Consider the following 20901-nt stretch of genomic DNA (forward strand, 5'->3'; position numbering starts at 1 on the left):
ACTAGCTAAGATGAGATTTATGTTGGAAGCATAGCTATGACTCATATGTTTACTTAACCACTCATTCACTCACTCACTCATTAAAATTTTGATGGGCACCTTCCACGAATCAAGCCCTAAAATATGTAATGTTGGATACATCAGTGAATGGGGGGTCAGTTCCTACTCTAAGAGATCTCACCTTCTGTAATTCTGTTTGGGAGAGAGGTAATAAAATAGTGAAATACGTGTCCTACGCCACTTCACACAAAAGGTACTGCGATCATAGAACAGGCAGTGGCTCTGCCTGGAGGAAATATGGAAAATTACTTACAGAAGGTAAGGTTTGGTTAGTGCTTAAAGGATTGGCAGGAATTTTTTAGTAGGAAGGAATATAAAAGAACACAATGTTTTCAGGAAGAACTGAGCACTTTTAAATGTCTAGATATGCACAGGAACGATATGTGTGGGGCTCCTAGGGGGGGAAGTTACTAGGTAGTATGGGCCAGATTTTTATGGCCCTATAAATCAGGTTAAGGAGTCTGAACTTTATAGTCCTTGGATACTGGGAAGTTAATAGAGTATTGAAGAATGTGAAAGGGGGCATGGGATCTTTATTTTAGAAAGCTCATTCACATACTCTAGAATTTCATTACTGGGAACATTTTGGAAAAATAATTCAAAATGTCAGAAGGGAATTTTATGCTGACTCCATATTACTCAGACCACATAACATGCTGGCTACAGCCATGTATGTTTAAACATTTTAGTTGGGTTTGAAACTAAACACACAGATTTCCTAATATTTAGGGTTGCCAGACTTGGCTGCAAACATACAAGATGCCTGTGTAATATCTGGCTCATGCTTAAAAAAAAGTTTATCTGAAATTCAAATGTAGCATCCTGTATTTTATCTGGGAATCCTACTTAAATTGCCAAATAGAATGTGATTTCTCCATATTTTCTTTCTTTCCTTTTATAGAAGCACTTTAATTTTCAGCATATGGTCATGCTTTTCATTTTGTACATTCAGCAGACCTCAAGGAAAACTACCTGCAGTGGAAAATTATTATTGACAAATGAGTCTTCCTCAGGCTTTTGCTATCGCTAAAATTCATTGCTTGCTTTCTGCAAACTGTTTCATAATCTTTAGAGTTTAGAGTTACCTCTATGTAAGCTTCAGTACTACATATACAGACAAACAGCACTTCAGGGTGACAGTAATAAGTATTTCCACTTATTTGTATATTGCTTACTATGTGCCAAATATTTGTTGAAGCATTTTATGTATAACATGACACGCTGTGAGCTAGTAACCATGAACATAATGAGGAAATGGAGACATTAAAAATGTAAATAACTTGCCCAGGGTCACACAGGTGGTAAAACTGAGATTAAAACCCAGAAAGTGTGTCTCAAGAATCCATGTTATTCACCAACATGCTTCAGCTCCACTAGCAAATATTAGTATTCCCTCTTCACCATCACTTTACCATCACTTGCCTTTGGGTTCTACTCTATGTGCTAAGGACAGATATAGAATAAAATATAATTCTCAACAACTAAATGTTTGTAATGTCCTAGTAATATTAGCATCAGTGCTCTAGGTCAAAGAATCCAATCCTAAAGTCTCAGTTAGAAATAGATTTTCCTGTCAATTCCTTTATTTCTCTTAGTAATTTTTCTCAAAATCTTAAGTGATTTGGGTTTAATGGACATTTGTTCTAATTTTATTCCTGTTTACTGAGAAATGGATTTCTTTGGATCCTACATTCTTTTATACATGTCTTTTAACTTTACATTCATATGAAGGAAATGTATATACTTTAGCCTTTTCTTTATAGAGGGCATTGATATATTTTCTACCTGTACAATTATTTTTTTTCAGGGGTGATAATACACATTCCTTTAAAATATTTATTTGAAAGAATGCATACATACAGAAAAGCACACAAAACAATAAATAAATAAATAAATAAATAAATAAATAAATAAATAAAGTTAAATGAATTATTGTTATGAGACAACCTGTGTAACAAGCACAAAGGCCGAGCACAAAAACACTGCTAGTACTCTAAAAGTCTTCACAGGCCCCTTCCAGATTTCCTCCAGCCTCACAAAGGTAATTGATCTCCCGCTTATTAAGGCAATCATAGACTCACTCTTTGTGTGGTTTATAATTTTACTACTTAACTATGCATTCCTATAAGAGGACCATTTATTCCTATCTATATTTGAACTTTACAGTAAAAAAAATCTTTCAGTGTGTGTTCTTCTGTTTGTGGTTTCATTCACACTGTTGTTGCAGGTGACTGCAGTGAATTTATTTTCATTGCTTTACAATATTTCACAGTGAAATGTATCACAAGGCACTTTCCCTTTCTACTGCCTATGGCATTTATGCTGTAGCTGGGAATAAAAGCATCAGGGAACATGCTTGTACATGTCTCTGGATGCCTAAGTATACTGAATTTGGGGGGAAGGGTACACCTAGTAGAGAAACGACAGAGTCATTTGGTTTTTAAATGCCAATCTGGTTTTTAAAATGGTTGCACTCCTATCAGCAATTTAATCCATAACATTTTTGGCAATACAAACTGTGTGAAACTTGCAGGTAACCACTTATTCCACTTCACATACAAGTTATAAGTAGAAAGGCTTAACACCAATATATCCCTGTAAGATATATTTTTAACAAGAGAGGCTTTTAAGGGAACAAATTAGAACTCTCAATTCACTGGGTTGAATTATTTTTCCCTTCAACGACTGCAACTTGTTTAGAAAAGTTAAGACAGTAACTTAGGCTAAAAATAATGAACCACTGAAGGCATGTCAACCACTGAAGGCATGTCAACAATGCCACATTGAAATAACTGTTACTGCTATGCAGTTAAATTTTGTATATACAGAAAAATAATTTCACTTAATTCTAGAATTAATTTCTTAAAAATAACTCTATAAATCAACTCTCACCTACAGATACACATAGACCAGATAATAAAATAAGAATACTTCCTGCTCCTACATTTTAACATCTTTGAAATTTTATGTTATAGGTGTAATTAAAAATCTGTTAAAAGTGATGAATTCTGTTCTACTTCTAAAGCTACTTGAGGATTACATGAGGTAACTTGTGGGGGAAAATTCTTATAAATTTAAGGACCGTAAAAAGAATTATCTACATTTTTATAATATGGACTAATCTGTATATGCATTCTTCTATAGAATGTTTCTTGGTCATGTTGTTGCTGAATGAAAATGTATGAACATCTAAAAAAATGTATTTTCAACATTTATTTATTTTTGAGAGGAAGAAAGAGACAGGTGTGAGCAGATGAGGGTCAAAGAGAGAGGGAAACACAGAATCCAAAGTAGGTTCCAGGTTCTGAGTGGTCAGCATGGAGCCCGACATGGGGCTTGAACTCTCAAACTGTGAGATCATGACCTGAGCTGAAGTTGGACGCTTAACTGACTGAGCCACCCAGGCGCTCCTAGGTACATTTTTTAAAATGTTGATTTATTTTTGAGAGACAGAGAAACAGAGCATGAGTGGGGAAGGGGCAGAGAGAAAGGGAGACACAGAATGTGAAGTAGGCTCCAGGCTCTGAGCTGTCAGCACAGAGCCCAACACGGGGCTTGAACTCATGAACCATGAGATCATGACCTGGGCCGAAGTCAGACCCTTAACGGACTGAGCCACCCAGTTGCCCCCATTTTTAATGAGAATTCTGTACACAGATATTTCTACTTCTGGGATTATCATCAGAGTAAATAAAAGGGTAGGATTTTATAAATAAATAAATTTCATAAATATTCTACAGAAGAGCAGCCCTGCCTTGGAGAGGCATGAAAGACAGTATTTATCCACAAAATTGCAAAGCCCATGGAAATTTTGATCCACTGAATGGGATAATTCAACAGATACTGTTAATATTAATTCTTTGTAAAATGGAGACATTCACTATTTTTTTTAAATGAGAACATTAGCTCTATACATTTTGGCTGACAGAACACTAAGAACTGGAGCTGATAGACTTAAATTATGGCCGGTAAATATAGCAAACGCTCTTTTTGAAATTTCATTTCAGTTCTCATCAAGGTGCAAGAATTGAGTGGCTGTATTTCCAAGTCCATAATCTCATCTACATAATTCTACGAGGTTTCCTGGATTCCTGGCAGACCTGGAGGCAAGAGAACATCTGCCACACTCAAGACCACCATTGAAAAATCAGCTTCCAGCCACCAACTCACTACTACATGCCAGAAAAGCAATGCTTATGAGCCATTACTTTTGATATTTTATTTTTTCTCCCATATTCATTGTTAAGTATGCCAATTTGGCATCTTTTTATTTTATTTTTTCCATTAACAGTGATAACTTTGGGATTCAAGAGAACTTGAGTTTCTGGCCAACACATAGTCTGGATATGCCCTTCTGCCTGAAACAACCAAAAAAGTAAAACAGACAAAACATATGAGACAACAGTTTTGAAGACACTGGACATTAGCAAAGAAGCCACAATCATAAACCAGGTGGGTCCTACAGTTGTTCAGGTTTACTGCCTTGAGAAAGATTCCACACCGTGGCATAGAAAGGACAGTCCAGGTACATCCTTGCCAAACCTCTCAGATAAAAAGAAGGAGCTGGGAGGAAGGAAACAGAGAGAACTCACAGGGATCTGCAGAGCACCCGCTCAGGAATTCAGCAGACTGTGGATCACCTCATGCAAGTAAAAAAAAAAAAAAAAAAAAAAAAAAAAACCACTAAGGAAAGAACCATCTGGATGCACCAGAGGGTGTAACACTTGGAGCTCATATCAGGTTAGGAAAAGTGCCTGATCCCTCAGTAAAAAATAAACTAATTCATGGGGTGTTGGGCACAGGACCCAGAAGAAACTTTCCTCGGTGGTGGGAAATAATTAGCCTAGACTAAAAACCTCACTGGTTCTGTCTAACAAACCTTGTGAGCAAGACCCAGAAAGACCAAACTGTTTTCAAGTAACTTGTCTTTATAAGAGAACAAAGCTCAAGAAATTATGAAGGAATACAGAGTATATCTAATACCCAACAAGGTAAAATTCATGTTTGATATACATTCCAGATTAATAAGCATGCATAAGAGCAGGAAACACAGATTTAGAATTAGCAGAAAATGCCATTAAAACAGCTATTATGACTGTATTCCATATATTGAAAATGTTAGAGACATGGAAAATACAAAAAGAGACCCAAGCTGAACTTCTAGAGATGAAAACCACAATGTGTGAGAGGAAAACTACACTAGGAGGAAATAAAGCAGCTTAGACATTGTAGCAGAAAAGATGAGTGAATGTTAAGACAAAAACCACACAGCATAAAACATACAGAGAGAAGAAAAAAACTGGACATCAGTACGTATCTATATATGCAGCCTAAAAGAGATGTGAATGAAGTCTGTGGAGTGGGAGGGAAAGAAAATATTTGGATAACAGCCCTACGTTTTCCAAATATGATAAAACTATACCCACAGATCCAGGCAGCTCCACAAATCCCAAGGATCAGGAGCATGAAGAAACATCACAAAGACACATCACTATTACAGATGTAAAAAAATAATTCTGTAGAGAAATTTAGTTTTTTCAATAGATGATGCTGGAACAACAACAAACCAGGAATTTAGATCCACTTCTCAGGCCATATACAAACATTAATCAAAAATGGACTATAGACCTTAAAGTAAAATCTGGAACTAAAAAACATATATATATACATACACACACATGTATATATACATGAAAATCTTTGGGGATTCAGTTTAGGCAAATATCTCCTAGATATACAACATCAAAAGCATGAGTCACAAAAATTGAGAAATTGTACTTTAAAATTATAAGCTCTTGCTCTTCGAAGTTAATTTTAAGAGAATAAAAAGTAAGCCAGAGATCAAAAAAATATACTTCCAAATCAAATATCTGATATTTGGAATATCTAAAGATTTCTCAAAAGTCAATAATAAAACAAGTGACTCAAAAAAAAGTAAATAAAACCCTAGTAAAAAGATTTGAACATTCTCTTCACAAAGGGTATATACCTAAGAATGGAGAACAAACATAAGAAAATGTGTTCAACAGCATTTATTATTAGATAATTTTAAATTAAACTAAAAACATATTACCACATAACCATTACAATGGCTTAAATTAAATAGACTCACCATACCAAGTGTTGGGGAGGATGTGGAAGAATTGAACTCAGACCAGTGTAAAATAATACAATCAGTTTGGAAAATAGTTTAAGAATTTCTCAAATACTTAAACATATATCTGTCATATGATCCAGCCACTCCACTCCTCGGTATTTATCCAAGAGAAATGACAACTTATGTCCATTCAAAGGGTTGTATGAATGTACATAGCACCTTTATTTGTACTAGCCCAAAACTGGAAACAACCCAAATGCCCATAAATTAGAGAATGGATAAATAAATTGTGAGATATTTGTACAAAGTTAGTACCACCCAGAAATGAAAGAGAATGATCTATCGGGGGGCCTGGGTAGCTCAGTCAGATAAGCATCTGACTCTTGATTTCGGCTCAGGTCATGATCTCATGGTGGTGAGATGGAAACCCATGTTGGGTTCCATGCTAAGCATGGACTTGTTTGGGATTTTCTTTTCCTCTCTCTACCCCTCCCCGCTTGTTCTCTCTCTCATTCTGTTTCAAAATAAAAAAATAATCTTTAAAAAACTAAAGAGAATGAACTATTGATACAAACAATAACATGGAGGGACTTCAAAATAATTATGTGGAGTGAAAAAAACCAGAAAAAGACCAAGGATTTTCTGTTTCAATTTATATAAATTTCTATAAATGAAAACTTACTTATAGATAAAAAGCAGATCAGTAGTTGTATAACTAAAAGGGACAGATGGGAGGGACTACAATGGGGTAGAAGGAAACTTCTGAGGGTGATGAAAATGTTCAGTATCTTAATTAACATGATAGTTTCATAGGTGCATATATATGTCACAATGTACCATTTTGTGCATTTAAAAATGTTTTTAACATTTCTTTATTTTTGAGAGAGACAGACAGAGTGCGAGTGGGGGAGGGAGAGAGAGAAAAGGAGACACAGAATCTGAAGCAGGCATCAGGCTCCATGAGCTGTCAGCACAGAGCCCCAGGTGGGGCTCAAACTCACAAACTGTGAGATCATGACCTGAGCCGAAGTCAGACGCTTAACCGACTGAGCCCTCCGGGCACCCCAAAATATGTGTATTTTATTGTATGGTAGTTATATCTCAACAAAGATATTAAATAAAGTCATCATGTCAAGGTTCTTTTCATAACTCACTTATTTATCAACTGTGAACTTAGAACTACACACACACACACACACACACACACACACACACACACAATCTAACACACATACACTGCATCACAGTAACCAGCCCACAAAATTAATGAGGGACATCAGCCTTCTCATCAAATTCACATCAGAAAGGTTTTTTTTTATACTTCTACCTCAAAGTGAAAACTATGTAGCCCAAATGAAATGAGGCAGGCCTTATTGAAAAGACGGAGTAGTTTAATAAAACATACTAATAGAAGGAGCTGTATTCATAAAAATGACAAAAATACTAATTTTTTCACAGCAGTTTACCTCCTGCTTTGCAGGTTATTTTCATCACTCAAGGAAGGCTTTGGAGGAAGTCTTAAATGAAGATGAATGAGAAAAAAGTCATATAACTGCAAGATTTTCTACTGCTCATATATTTTTGGTTTGAGATTGCATTTACTTCTGATGTGGTTGACTGTAAGAAATCAGAAGATTATTAAACTATAACTGGGGTTACCCGTGCCTCTCCTAATAGTTCTTATTTCCCAGAAATTTTTCTGAGGTAAGTTCATAAAATATATTGATGTGTATGTTTCCTGCACTCTTATGATCTATTTAAGAGGCTGTAATTTTCATGTAGGAACTATGAAATAATTTTCTCTAGTTCTCTTTGCTCCTATATGAGAGGTAGGACTTTAAAAACAAATATATGCGTGTGTGTGTGTGTGTGTGTGTGTGTGTGTGTATGTATATATATATATATATATATATATATAATAAATATATTTGAGAGATTTATTATTAATTTATCTTAATATGTACCAAGATGGAAATCTCAATTCCATTAATTACTAATCATGCAATTTTACATTGTAAAAGTAAGCCTTCAGGGCAACAATTTCCATCATCTCCAATGAACCTGATTAAAATAACTGGCCATTTCTATAACAAGTGCCCTAACAAACGGTCCTATTCTGTCAGAGAGGAACGGGTCTGATTAGAAACTGCATTGCTGTGTTATGCTGTTATAAGATTAATGCAGAAAAAAAGTTTAGTTCCTTTTAATAAAATCCAATGACTTGTGAATTGGACTAAATATCAGTAAATAGTAAGCATAACGGTAACTCCACTTAATTTGGTTGTTTAATTTGGCCCTGAGTATAATTATTTGAGTTTATGCAGCAACTTACTTCCCTACACTCATTAAATCTCCTTCTCCTGTGTTTCTAAAGGATAAAGGAAGGCTTATGTAGGTTCAATTAAAAGGGTGATAGAGTTATCCTCAAAAGTGATATTAATATTTTCCCAGAGTAGAATCCATCCACAAGATACTGCAATATTTAAAACATTTTGTTACATCATGCACAGGTAGAGAACAACTAAGATCTATGATGATCTACTTTAGTGAATATACAAATATATTTTTGAAATACGTAGAGCTTTTTATAGGTACTGCCTCTAAACTATAATAAATTCCTATGTTAAATCGCCTATGTGAAAGCAGTGGAGGGGCAGAGAGACAGGGAGATACAGAATCTGAAGTTATAGTAATTCCACATAGTTAAATACGATTGGCACCTTATTTTTACCTACTTGCTATGTATATATCATATATGCATATATAAACTTATATACATAAATTATGTGGATGTACAATTTTTTAGTCCAGGGCTACTGTATTCATTATCAATAGACAACTCGTTATACAAGTGAGAAAATGATCTCTAAAAGCTACCTCCTCTTACTTATTCTCCATGCCCTCCTCAAATGTGTTAGTTATATCATTTATCTTAGTTCTTTTTTTTTTAAGTTTACTTACTTAGTTTTGAGACAGAGACAACGTGAGCAGAGGAGGAGCAGAGAGAGAGGGAGAGAGAGAATCCCAAGCAGCCTCCGGAGAGCCTGATGCGGGCTCAAACTCACAAAACCATGAGATCATGGCCTGAGCTGAAACCAAGAGTTGGATGGTTAACTGACTGAGCCACCCAGGTGCCCCTATTTTAGTTCTTCTATTGGTTACCTATTCAACCTTGACCAATATATTTAAACCTGCCATTTGTTCATAAGCTTTAGACATTAAAACTCTGTATTGCCCTTCAAGCCTCCTGTCTGCCTTTACAGTCCTACAATTTTTTTTCACTATAACATTTTTCTTATGTTTTTTTCAACACATTCTGTTCTATTGTGGTAAATATGTCAGTCAGATGAAGCTACTATTTTGCTTCTTTAAGGGTAACATGTTACCTCTCTTAGGGGTTTGGGAATTTTCTCTACAATCATATTTCACTAGAATTTGTCTGGATGCGTGTTGCTTTTTATTCATTGTGTTGGTACTCATCAATTTATTGCAATATGAGGAGTCATTTGTTATTGCCTCCAATTTCTTCATTTTCTCTAGAACTAAAAAATTAGTCCTATGCTAAATTTCTTAATTGATTCTCCATGTTTGTTAAACATATATCTCATGTTTTCATTTGTTTATATTTTAATCTAAATTTTGAAAGATTTCTCTGATTTTATTCTCCTGCTACAATAAAAAAATATTTCCAATCATATTTCCCATATCCAGGAACTCTTCTTCAAAGTGACATAGTCTTATTTTATGAAAATACATTTTCTTTGCTTTTAATTAAGATGCTTTAAAGTTTTAAAAAATTTTTTAATGTTTTTTTTTTCTTAGAGAGAGAGAGAGAGAGAGAGAGAGAGAGAGAGAGAGAGAATGAGCAGGGAAGGGGCAGAGAGAGAGGGAGACACAGAATGTGAAGCAGGCTTCAGGCGCTGAGCTGTCAGCACAGAGCCCAATGTGAGGCTTAAACCCATGAACCATGAGATCATGATCTGAGCTGAAGTCAGCTGCTTAACCAACTGAGCCATCCACATGCCCATACTTGGAATGTTTTAAAAAGGTCTTTCTGTCTCATAAATCATACTTGTGTCTTCCTGTATCAGTTATTCTATGTATTAATTTTGGGTCTCCTGTTTTGTGTTGTTTACTTCAAATGACTACTGGTCTTTGATTATCTACTTACATGAATGAAAAGGCTATAGTGATTAATATACTTAACAGGTATAGTTTCTTCAGCTTATTCATAAGTTTATTTTCACTAATAGTCTTCTCTCCTGCATGCAAGGACTGACTTTAAGCTCCAAGTATGTGGAACGTAGGCAGGGAGCAGGTAGCAAGGATAACTTTATTTGCAAAATGAGAAGAGTTTTATTAAGTGATGCCTACTTCCAAATTAGGAAGCCGAGCCCTCCCCCACTTCTTAAAAAAATAACTCTTCACATTTTTAGACAGAAGTGTATCAGCTGTAGCCTTGGAAATCATGTTTTGTACACTGGGGGTATACGAAAGTGAAGAGGTGAGAAAGAGGAGTCACTGTTGTAAAGAAAGTTCTGAATTAACTAACTTGATTTCTGTCCACTCATTTCTCTGTACCAGGTGACTCCAGCTGACTCCTACCCTGGACCTTTCCACTAGAAGTACAGCCTTTACCTCAATTTCAGACTTTTCCAGGTCAGAGATGTAGGTTCTTTGTCCCCTTCTCTGCCAACACAACTTCTTCCTATATTCCTTCATCTAGAAGTGTCAAAAAATCACTGGGGTGCCAATAGCCTTTTCTCAAGATTTTTAGACTATTAAAAATGATTTCTTTTTCTTTAATTTTTGCTGTCACTTCAATAAGATTTGTAAATAAAGCTATGGTAAATATGTGTATTCAGTTTGCTATCTTGAAAGGCTAAATTTATGGGGCGCCTGGGTGGCGCAGTCAGTTAAGCGTCCGACTTCAGCCAGGTCACGGTCTCGCGGTCCGTGAGTTCAAGCCCCGCGTCGGGCTCTGGGCTGATGGCTCAGAGCCTGGAGCCTGTTTCCGATTCTGTGTCTCCCTCTCTCTCTGCCCCTCCCCCGTTCATGCTCTGTCTCTCTCTGTCCCAAAAATAAATAAACGTTGAAAAAAAAATTTAAATTATATACACACACGTTAATTAGTTAGTTAGAAACATAGAAAGAAAACAGAAACATAGAAACAAAAAGGAGACAATCCATCCATTAGGGTATCCTTTTTCCCAATTTAACTAAAATGTTCATTGTTTACTCCAAGGTTGGTAATGAAGAAGCTTTTTAAGCATTTTGAAACCAACCTTCTACCGTCATCCCTTGACTTAAAGATGGCCCTCTGGGGAGGGTGGCAGCCCCAAACAGAAAATAATTTCTTCTGACTGCTCGGTAAAGTTACAGAAGAGCATATTCCCTGAGAGAGCAATAAACTCAGTCCCAGAGATTGTTTAGGAAAGCTTCAGGAGAAGTTATTCTTTTTTAAAATCCAGCATCCACTAGACAAAACCTTTCTTCAACATATATTCATTTGAGACACCAGACCAGAGTACCATCGACACATGTCATACAGACAGAAGGAGAAAAGAAGTTAAACACACTTGGGCTTTCCCCTCCAAGTACCATCATTATCACACATTTTATGCCAGAAGTTAACCAGATCCATAATTTTTTATGTAATTCTTCCCAGCAGAAAAAAGAAGAACAGGTACTTAATAAAGTTCTGAGGATATTTCCTTCGCCAGTCTGATTCTATTAAAAAGCTGAGGAGTATTTGACAAGAATCTCTATGTAACCCTTTGGTTCTTTCTTTAAAACAAAGTGGAGGATTTACTCATGTCACTAATTCTTAAACAGTTTTATATACACCCCGGATGTGAACAATGTGCCTTGCAAATAATACTCAAACTACTAGGAAGAATCAAGTTAAAGAAAGGGGTTGGAGGTAATGGGGGTTGAGATCTCAGAACTTCTTCAATTAAAAGAAAAAGATACACACACCTGTGCACACACATACACAAGTTCTGGCATCATTTACTCACACTCTATTTTCATGAATGTTAAAATTCTCTAAATTCAACATAATTTGTAAAATTACAAAGTCTGGTTCTATGTTTTTTTCCAAGTGAGTTTCTTGAGCCCTTTGCATTCCACCCACATAGTATAACTCAGTGTTCCTGACCAGGGCAGAGGTGCCAATCTGCGTGATCTCTTTAAGGAAAACTGTAAAGAGAATGATATAGAAGAAGGTGATGAGTATTTTTTAATTCTTGTGAATCCTTGTTAGCAAATTTGCTTTTTCCTTGTAATTACTTCCTAAAGAGATGTGTTACGAATGAAAAATAATAGAATACAGAAAGCTAAGTGCATAACTTACAAAATGCATAAATATTCGAAGAGGTAATTGGAATAAAACAATACTTCAGCCTTAAAGCATTGCATATTTTGGTCACAAATAAAAGTAGATGCTTCTGAAATTTTCTAGACCATGAGAGCTAGAATATATTACTGAACAAAGAAGTGTTTCTCTAATGAAACAGCATGCTGCATATAATGAAAGCATTAAAATAGTATACAGACAAAAGCGTTAGGCACAACAAGCTTCATTATGTATGATGCAAAATAAAAGAAGAATATATTTGTAAAACCAGATGTCCTACTAAGTAAGAGCAAAAATAAATTGAAATCTGACTGGTTTATAAGTCTATCAATTATATTGGACAGAGTCAAGTAACATTTCAGCATTCTCATTTTCCTACTTTCATCTAAGGATTCACAAAAATAGGTAACCTTAAGGGTTTTACCAATTTACTTCTTAATTCTGAAAGTGAACACCGCTCTTATATTTTAAAGAATATTATCTGCACTGAAGGAAATTAAAGTGAATACTGGGAAAATAATTTATCCAATTCCCCTAGCAAAACATGCAAAAATTCAGCTGCACTCATACATATCTAAATATGTAAGCTTTCTCTCAGAGACATGCCCTGAATTATGCTACAAAATAGAATACCTGAGAGATGAAAGAGCATTCAGCACGTCAAAACAGAAAAACATCGATTACTAAAACATAATTCTAAACTGCTTCTAGCATATACAAAATACATTTATATTCCATAGTTATGTAGTGCATAGTACTGCCTTATTATAAAGTAAGCTTTGCATCTATTTGCTATTTATCCCTCAATTACATGGTAAAATTGAATAAAAATAGAAGAATACATAAATATAAAAATATTTGGTTTTATGTCCTGAAACTTTTATCCTCAGATGTGTAGAAAACCATTACTTCGAAAAAAATGTATTTTTGTGATAAATTCTCCATTTTCTGTAACAAGTTGTTTACCTTAATTTTTGAAACTTCAGGTCAAGTAATTCATCCTGTCATTCTGTGCTTGTGCATTTCAGTTTCATTCTTAGTATAGAAGGTATTGATCTAATAGTCATAATCTATTCCCCCAAATATCTACAGTCATTTTATATCCCCTCCAACTCATTTATTACAAAATGAATAAAAACTTCCCCTGTGGTGCCTATAACAAAAGAACAAACAGAACAATAAAAAGAAACAATGTACACTTTTATTATATTTTAATGACATCCCCCTTGCCTGTACATGCCCAACCAAGTGGAAACATTTTAGCCACGGGCATCTCCAGAGATCCACTTTATGCCACTCTGCAATACAAATTAATGGGTAGAAACTTCCATTAACAGAAAAAGTTAAAAGGCAACTAGCTATCTGTTATAAATAAACAGTGCATTTATGACTTAGCTCATAGTAAATCACTATATGAAAGCCAGGGTACAGACATTGGCACAAGTGTTTCTCCTAGGGTGCACAAATTTCTCTCATTGAGGTTTCATATTGTCTCAATAATCATAAGTAGGTAGACAGCAAATCTGTAGGTAGGAAACAGTGTCTTTTGGGTTAGCTAGAAGCAGAAGAAATGAGTGAACATAAATGTAAGACATTCATTTGTTGATTACTCTTACAAGTTCAAGTTTACACGAGCTCATATGTTTAAGTACACTTTTTCTTTCAAAAATGTTAAATATTCTCTAGTCCTTTCTAACCATGGTCTCAAAATTCTCAATCATATGTTTCTATCAGTAAAATTTTAATTGTGGTATGTACTCTCAATAAATGTCTGGTTAAGTATTTGTAGGTTATATACAAGCATTACTAAATGAACATATTGTGTACATTTTAAAATGCATATAGAAAATATAAATTTTAAAAATAATGAGAAAATGTTGCAATAAACATTTTTAAAGCATCTTCCTTATTGTGATGGCTTCATATTATCATTAATATCCTGAAACATTGTATTCACTCTGGGTGAGTTCATAAACATAATGGTGGAAGTAAAAATATAGTATATATCATGTTGATAATTTCAATTTAGGAGGCTAACCTCCTGTTAGATGTGATCAATTTAACACTGCTTTATCTCATGTTTTGTGCTTAGCTCATATTAGGAGAAGAATTGCTGGCTGCCATTTTCCTCTCTTCTTGCATTATCAGTATTTTCTCCAATCTGACGTTTCTCTGCATAATTTTTTTTTCAGCCCAGTGTGGTTTGGTGAGGGTTAATCAACGTGGATGGAACTAGACGGTATTATGCTAAGTCAGTCAGAGAAAGACAGGTATCATATAATTTTACTCATATGTGGAATTTGAGAAACACAACAGATGATCGTAAGGGAACGGAAGGAAAAATAAGATAAAAACAGAGAGGCAAACCATAAGAGACCGTTAAATACAGAGAATAAACTGAGGGTTGCTGGAGGGGAGGTGGGTGATGGGCATTAAGGAGGGCACTTGTTGGGATGAGCACTGGATGTCATATATAAGAGATGAATCACTAGGTGCTACTCCTGAAGCCAAGACTACACTGTATGTTAACTAACTTGAATTTAAATTTAAAAAATCAAAGAGAAGAGCCAAAGGATTATGTGCTGCTGTTTGTCAACCCACGTGCAGGAGGAGAAAGCTCAATTCTGAGGTCTATCAAGGCCAAAAAGCTGAGATTCTTAACTTCCTTGAGATGGTTCAAATAGTTATCTTACAAATGCCTAGAAAACTTCGCTTAAATTTCCACTAAGGCAGAGGTCTGTGAATTATGGAGGCCAAATCAGGCCTGCCACCTGTGTTTTGTGTGGCCTGCAACCTACGAATGGTTTTTACATTTTTTAATGGTTTAAAAGGAAAATTATATAAAATTCAAATTTCAGCATCCATAAATAAAGTTTTATAGGAACCACTCCAAAAAACATAACACAGCAGTTGCACACTGCGAGAAGTATGTTGCTTTGTAGAACTTGTACTTTTCCCTATGAACCTCTGTACTAGTGTCCTTCTGACAAACAAATGCAGTGAGGTACCTTGTCAATCTATGTGGCAAATAGTAGTAAAATTAATTTGCGTAATTGTTAACAAATAAACATAAAAGTAATCTCGCGGTCTGTGAGTTCGAGCCCCGCGTCAGGCTCTGGGCTGATGGCTCAGAGCCTGGAGCCTGTTTCCGATTCTGTGTCTCCTTCTCTCTCTGCCCCTCCCCCATTCATGCTCTGTCTCTCTCTGTCTCAAAAATAAATAAATGTTAAAAAAAAAAAACATAAAAGTAAATTCTCTTATTTTCTTTGCATGCATCGGAAGATTTTCCCTGCACTCTTATAAGGTGTATGCACCTCAACAGGAAAACAATTACACTACAAGTAAAGTGTCCACGAGGATGGATCTGGGGATTTAACATATGTCCCATTTGTTTTTAAGCATCAAATCATACTCTATTTACAACTCCTAAAGCATGATAACGGTTAACAGAATTAGATTTTTTGTTACTTCAATCCTTTTTTTTTAATGTTTATTTTTGAGAGAGAAAGCATAAGCAGGTGAGGGACAGAAGAGAGAGAGAGACAGAGAATCCATTGCTGGCTCCAGGATCTGAGCTGTCAACACAGAGCCCAATGCAGGGCTTGAACCCACAAACTGTGAGATCATGACCTAAGCTGAAGTCGGACACTTAACTAACTGAGCCACCCAGGTGCCCCTCAACCTTTCACATATAATGAAGTATTTCTAAGTTAAGGAGAAAAAAAATACCAAACATTTTTCAGGCTAGCTTAAGGACAAATGCCTTTTTAAAAACTGGGTTTGGTATTACTAAAGTTATATATTCAAGCCTATATATTTGCCAGACACTCAGATCACAGGGTCACTGAATATAAGGGAATGATTCACCCAAACCAAAAAATGAACACTGGGTTCTTCATTAACCAAAGAGTTTCCCGGTATATAATACGTAAAACAAAAACACCCTTTCCTAATACTAGATATTTATTTCTCCCTATCATTGAATCAAATCTTGAAGCATTGCTTCCACAGTTTTCCTGGTTACCTTTAGGTAAGAAAAATTTCTTAGCTTACTTTCAGTTAACAAACAAACAGTCATTTACATTTTACATACAAAACTAAGTTTGGTCTTATAGCATCTAAAAATCCATAATCATATCCACTTTGGAAATTTCTTCCCCAGATTAGGGGAAGGAAAGGAAATAAAAGGAAAGGAAAACGAAAGGAAAGCAAGGAAAGAACAGGCCCTCTCCTAAGACTAGCAGGGCCTGGGCAAAAGGGCAACTCTTTTACACGTGTAAATATTTAAAAGTTATAAATAAGGTTAATAAATCATGAAATTGTGTGTGTGTGCAGGTGTGTTTGTGTGTGTCTGTATGTGTGTGTATTCTCCTACATTTCTAATAATGTGAAGGACTAGGTTTATATTTAGAACTCACAGATACCTCAGAGTTTCCTAAAACAATGTGAGGACCTTGGGGAAAAGGGCTTTCAGTCCACCCTTGTTAATGGGTAACCCAGCCCGAACATCCTCTTCGTCCAGTAGACAGCTATTCTATGGCCTATCACTTAGCTGAAGGGTGTGCACAATAGTAACTCAGTTCATCCACAACAGGGCAGATATGAAGAAGAGGCCCAGATAGGCCCTGGAAGTCAGCTTGGTGTCATTTGGACATGGTATCCTGTGGGGCCTGAATACCTTAAGCATGGCCTAGAAGGGGAAACCTAGATCTTGAAGGCGGGTGCGCAAGCTCCTTTGTGCCCATCAACTCCTTGCCCCATCCACGCCTTCGTAGAGTAGACAAGAGGAAAGTCTTCCTTGATGGTCAGGTTGAAAGGTGACACTGGTGACTAATGGATGTGTTGAATGTACCATCGTGGGTTCATTGTCTCCTGGGGCAATTTTGTGGGTTTTCTGAAGATAGCTCATTTCTGAGAAATGCCTTGTCTCAGCCGCCTTCTCTGACAGGTCACTATCCTCTGCCTCTTGGTTCCCTGGGGACCACCACTCTGGGGAGCCAGGGAGATTCTCTGGCCTTTGTCCTTGGGCTCCATCTCTTCTAAGATAACACAGCTGCTTGGTTTTGAGAGGTTCACATCGGGCCCACAGGAAATGCACACACTTTCCCTGCCATATCCTAAAAGTATAGTCTGCTGATCAAACAACTCCTTGCCCTTGCTCCATACTGCAGTTTCAGTCATAGCCTCTTGTTTTTGGACATGTCCAGGCAGGTGTGAAATCACCAGTGTGTATATAATTGCATACAAGAAGTCATTACAAATAATAAAGGAAAAACTTAGTGTTTTATTTCTTTCTGATCTCCCATGGTCCCTTTTTCCTTTAACAGTAATAATGCACTTAATATCAATCATGTTTTTAAAAGGAAATATTTAAGGAAACAAGACAGTCTACTTTTAAATCCACCAAGACTCCCGAGTTCTGTACGTGAGGAAGCTTTCAAATAAAAGTTGGGCAAGAAATTTGAACCTTAAAGTGTGACTGTACTTTTGAATGACAAAACCAAATCATGTCCAAAGTCTCTGAAAAACAGAAAATGGCCAGGAGGTTCATTTAAAATATATTCTCTGAACAATTTGAGAATGGCAGGTCATAAACTACAGCAGAAAGATAGCTGGCAATAAATATTTTCCTTCAATTCAATTGCCCTGAAAGAGAAAAAGACTATGGTCTCAGATAAAAATATCATTTACACTCTTAGAAGACTATACTCAGAAAAATTGAAATAAATTATGTTTCCTATGAGCATGATATATCAATTAAAAATAGAGCCAATTAGGAGTTAAACTACTCCAAAGAAATAAAACAATTTCACATTTGTTTAGTTTTTGATATATGAGGCCATCCAGGAAAATATATACTAAATGCCTTAAATGAGTTTATAATTTAAAAAGGCAATTGAGGGGCGCCTGGGTGGCTCAGTCGGCTGGGCGGCCAACTTTGGCTCAGGTCATTGATCTCGTGGTTCTTGAGTTCGAGCCCCGCGTCGGGCTCTGTGCTGACAGCTCAGAGCCTGGAGCCTGTTTCAGATTCTGTGTCTCCCTCTCTCTGACCCTCCCCCGTTCATGCTCTGTCTCTCTCTGTCTCAAAAAAATAAATAAACGTTAAAAAATTAAAAAAAAATAAAAAGGCAATTGATAGTCCAGAAACTTTTAAGTCCAGACTTAAAAGATTAACCAGAGATAACAGTCATCCTGAGTCAACCCAGCTATATAATTATGGTAATGTTGGCAGTAATGCATTAACATGGACATTGTCATCTTTTACAGAGAGAAAAAGGCACATGGCAAATTTCAGCAAAAAACAAAAACAAAAACAAGAAAAAAAAAAAAACACATGAAACCCAACAGCAACAACAGGAAAAAGAAACCACAACTAAAATTAAAATCCATGTGTATAGATTTGCAAATATACAATGAATTTTATCCTAAGTGAAGACACAAAAAACAATTCTGAAAAATGCTAGCATAGTATTGTCACAAAAATGGTATCTTATCAACTTCGAAGTGGACTCCATGGGCTACTCTATTCAAATATGATGAGTCATTTATATAGCTCCATAGAAATTTGGAGTAATTTCCCAACCTCCACAAAAGGATGATTTGGACCCTGAAGCTGGCCTTAAGGGATTTATCTTTACCGTTGGACATGTTGTACTGTGTTTGTTGTTCTCATTGTATATGCAGAGGCAATTGAGAAGAATTTGGAATATTATTTATTTTTAATATGTACTCTGATTTTCCCCCAAAAGCAGTTGAAACAGCTTGCAGTAAAATCTCTACACATTAAGGAAGTTAAAAATAAAAAGAGGTATCTAAAAGCATATAGCAGAATGGGAATAACATGATCCTAGGATGGAATACTTACTGGATTTGAACATTAAGTTTGTCTATGTCAGATAAGCAAAATAGCTTCTATAGTTCTCAGTACCTGATAACACCGAGCAAAACTGTACCTCAGAAAAAAGAAATATGTACTTCCCCGAGATTATATAAAATGTATAAATAATACCCTGATATTAGATATCTTGTCATTCATTCAACAAATATTTATTGTAAACCTACTAGATTTAAGGGATAAATTGGTATATAAAATAAGCACATAACTCTTCCAAATTAGGTCAAATAACCCCAACAGGTCTAGTTCAAGAGACAGAATGATTGCAATTGTCTCTGTTGCAATTCCCCATGGTTTTCTCTAGGTTTCTGTTTTGGTAGTCAAACAAGAAGCAAGTGTTTGCTGAGCTCTTACTAGTCATTCATTTATCAACTGTATTTTGAATATCTGCAATCTGCAAGGCACAATTCTAGGTTATGATCCGGAATCCACGATGACTCAGGTGGACATTGTCTTTAAGCTACCCAGAGTGATGAGAAATACACAAATAAATACAAAAGAAGGTAAACCAAATGGAGAAATAACTGTCAATCAAGGTAGAAAGTAGCGTGGCTTTCTTGCTTACAGGAGTGGAAATCGTGAAGGGGCTCCTGGAGGATGTGCACCTGGTCTTATAGATGAGCCATAAAGGAAAGTTCTCCCTGTCAGGGAAAGCACATTGGTAAAAGCAGCACAATGGGCAATCAAGGGACACAAAGGAAAAAGAACAAGTGGCTAAGTGGGCGATGTGGTATTAAAAGAATATGGAAAAAAAAAAGTAGGGAAGTTAGTTCAGGGCCAGGTTTTGGCAAATGATAAGGTTCAACTTAAGGAGCTGTTGGCCCTAAATGTGTCTCTGTGTCTCTTATTGTGCAAAGGCTAGCAAAGAAGACATATAGCTAGACCCCTGCCCTCAAGGCCTTTATAATCTAATATGCACGTGGAAAGGCAAATGCAAGATCTTTGCAGTTAACTATTCTCATACCTTTACCTACCAGATGATGTTGAATTCTATAAAGAAAGCAGCTATACAATTGGCACCAGTCCAGAAAGAGCATATTCAGAGTTGTCTGATGTGTGGCATAACCACCATCTACTGTGCTTACCTTTTATGTGTGACTACAGGTTCTGAGGACCCATTTCTCCCAGAAGCACTCTCATGAGTGCTGCTGGCTCCTGTCTTACCATATTACTCTTGAAGGATTCACTGCCTAGGCTGTGAGAATGTGGGTCACCAAGGACCTCTTTTCAGTCTGAAGAGAGGCAGCATTAAAGCATACACAACTGGGAGAAGGCAGCAGATAATGGACTGAGCTGGTAAGAATGTATATGAACAAAAGTGACTCGAAGGCAAAGAGTGGGCTGACTGCAAACCACAAATAATGGCACAGAGTCTAGAAACAAAAGTGGCAAATGGCTCTCTCAATAATCTTGATGGGAAGCACTGCTCATCCCTCCATCTCTCAGACAAGGAAAGTCACCGGAGCAAGGCAACACTAAACTACTCACTAT

The 20901-nt window shown here is 36.2% G+C and overlaps 1 protein-coding gene across 2 annotated transcripts in view; it reads right to left on the reverse strand.

The window, feature by feature from the left end:
- EDIL3 (EGF like repeats and discoidin domains 3) overlaps positions 1–20901 on the reverse strand; it is a 413457-nt gene that overhangs the window by 186828 nt on the left and 205728 nt on the right. The window lies entirely within an intron of this gene.

The sequence above is a fragment of the Felis catus genome, chromosome A1 (genome assembly GCF_018350175.1).
Source record: "Felis catus isolate Fca126 chromosome A1, F.catus_Fca126_mat1.0, whole genome shotgun sequence".
Classification (NCBI taxonomy): Eukaryota; Metazoa; Chordata; class Mammalia; order Carnivora; family Felidae; genus Felis; species Felis catus.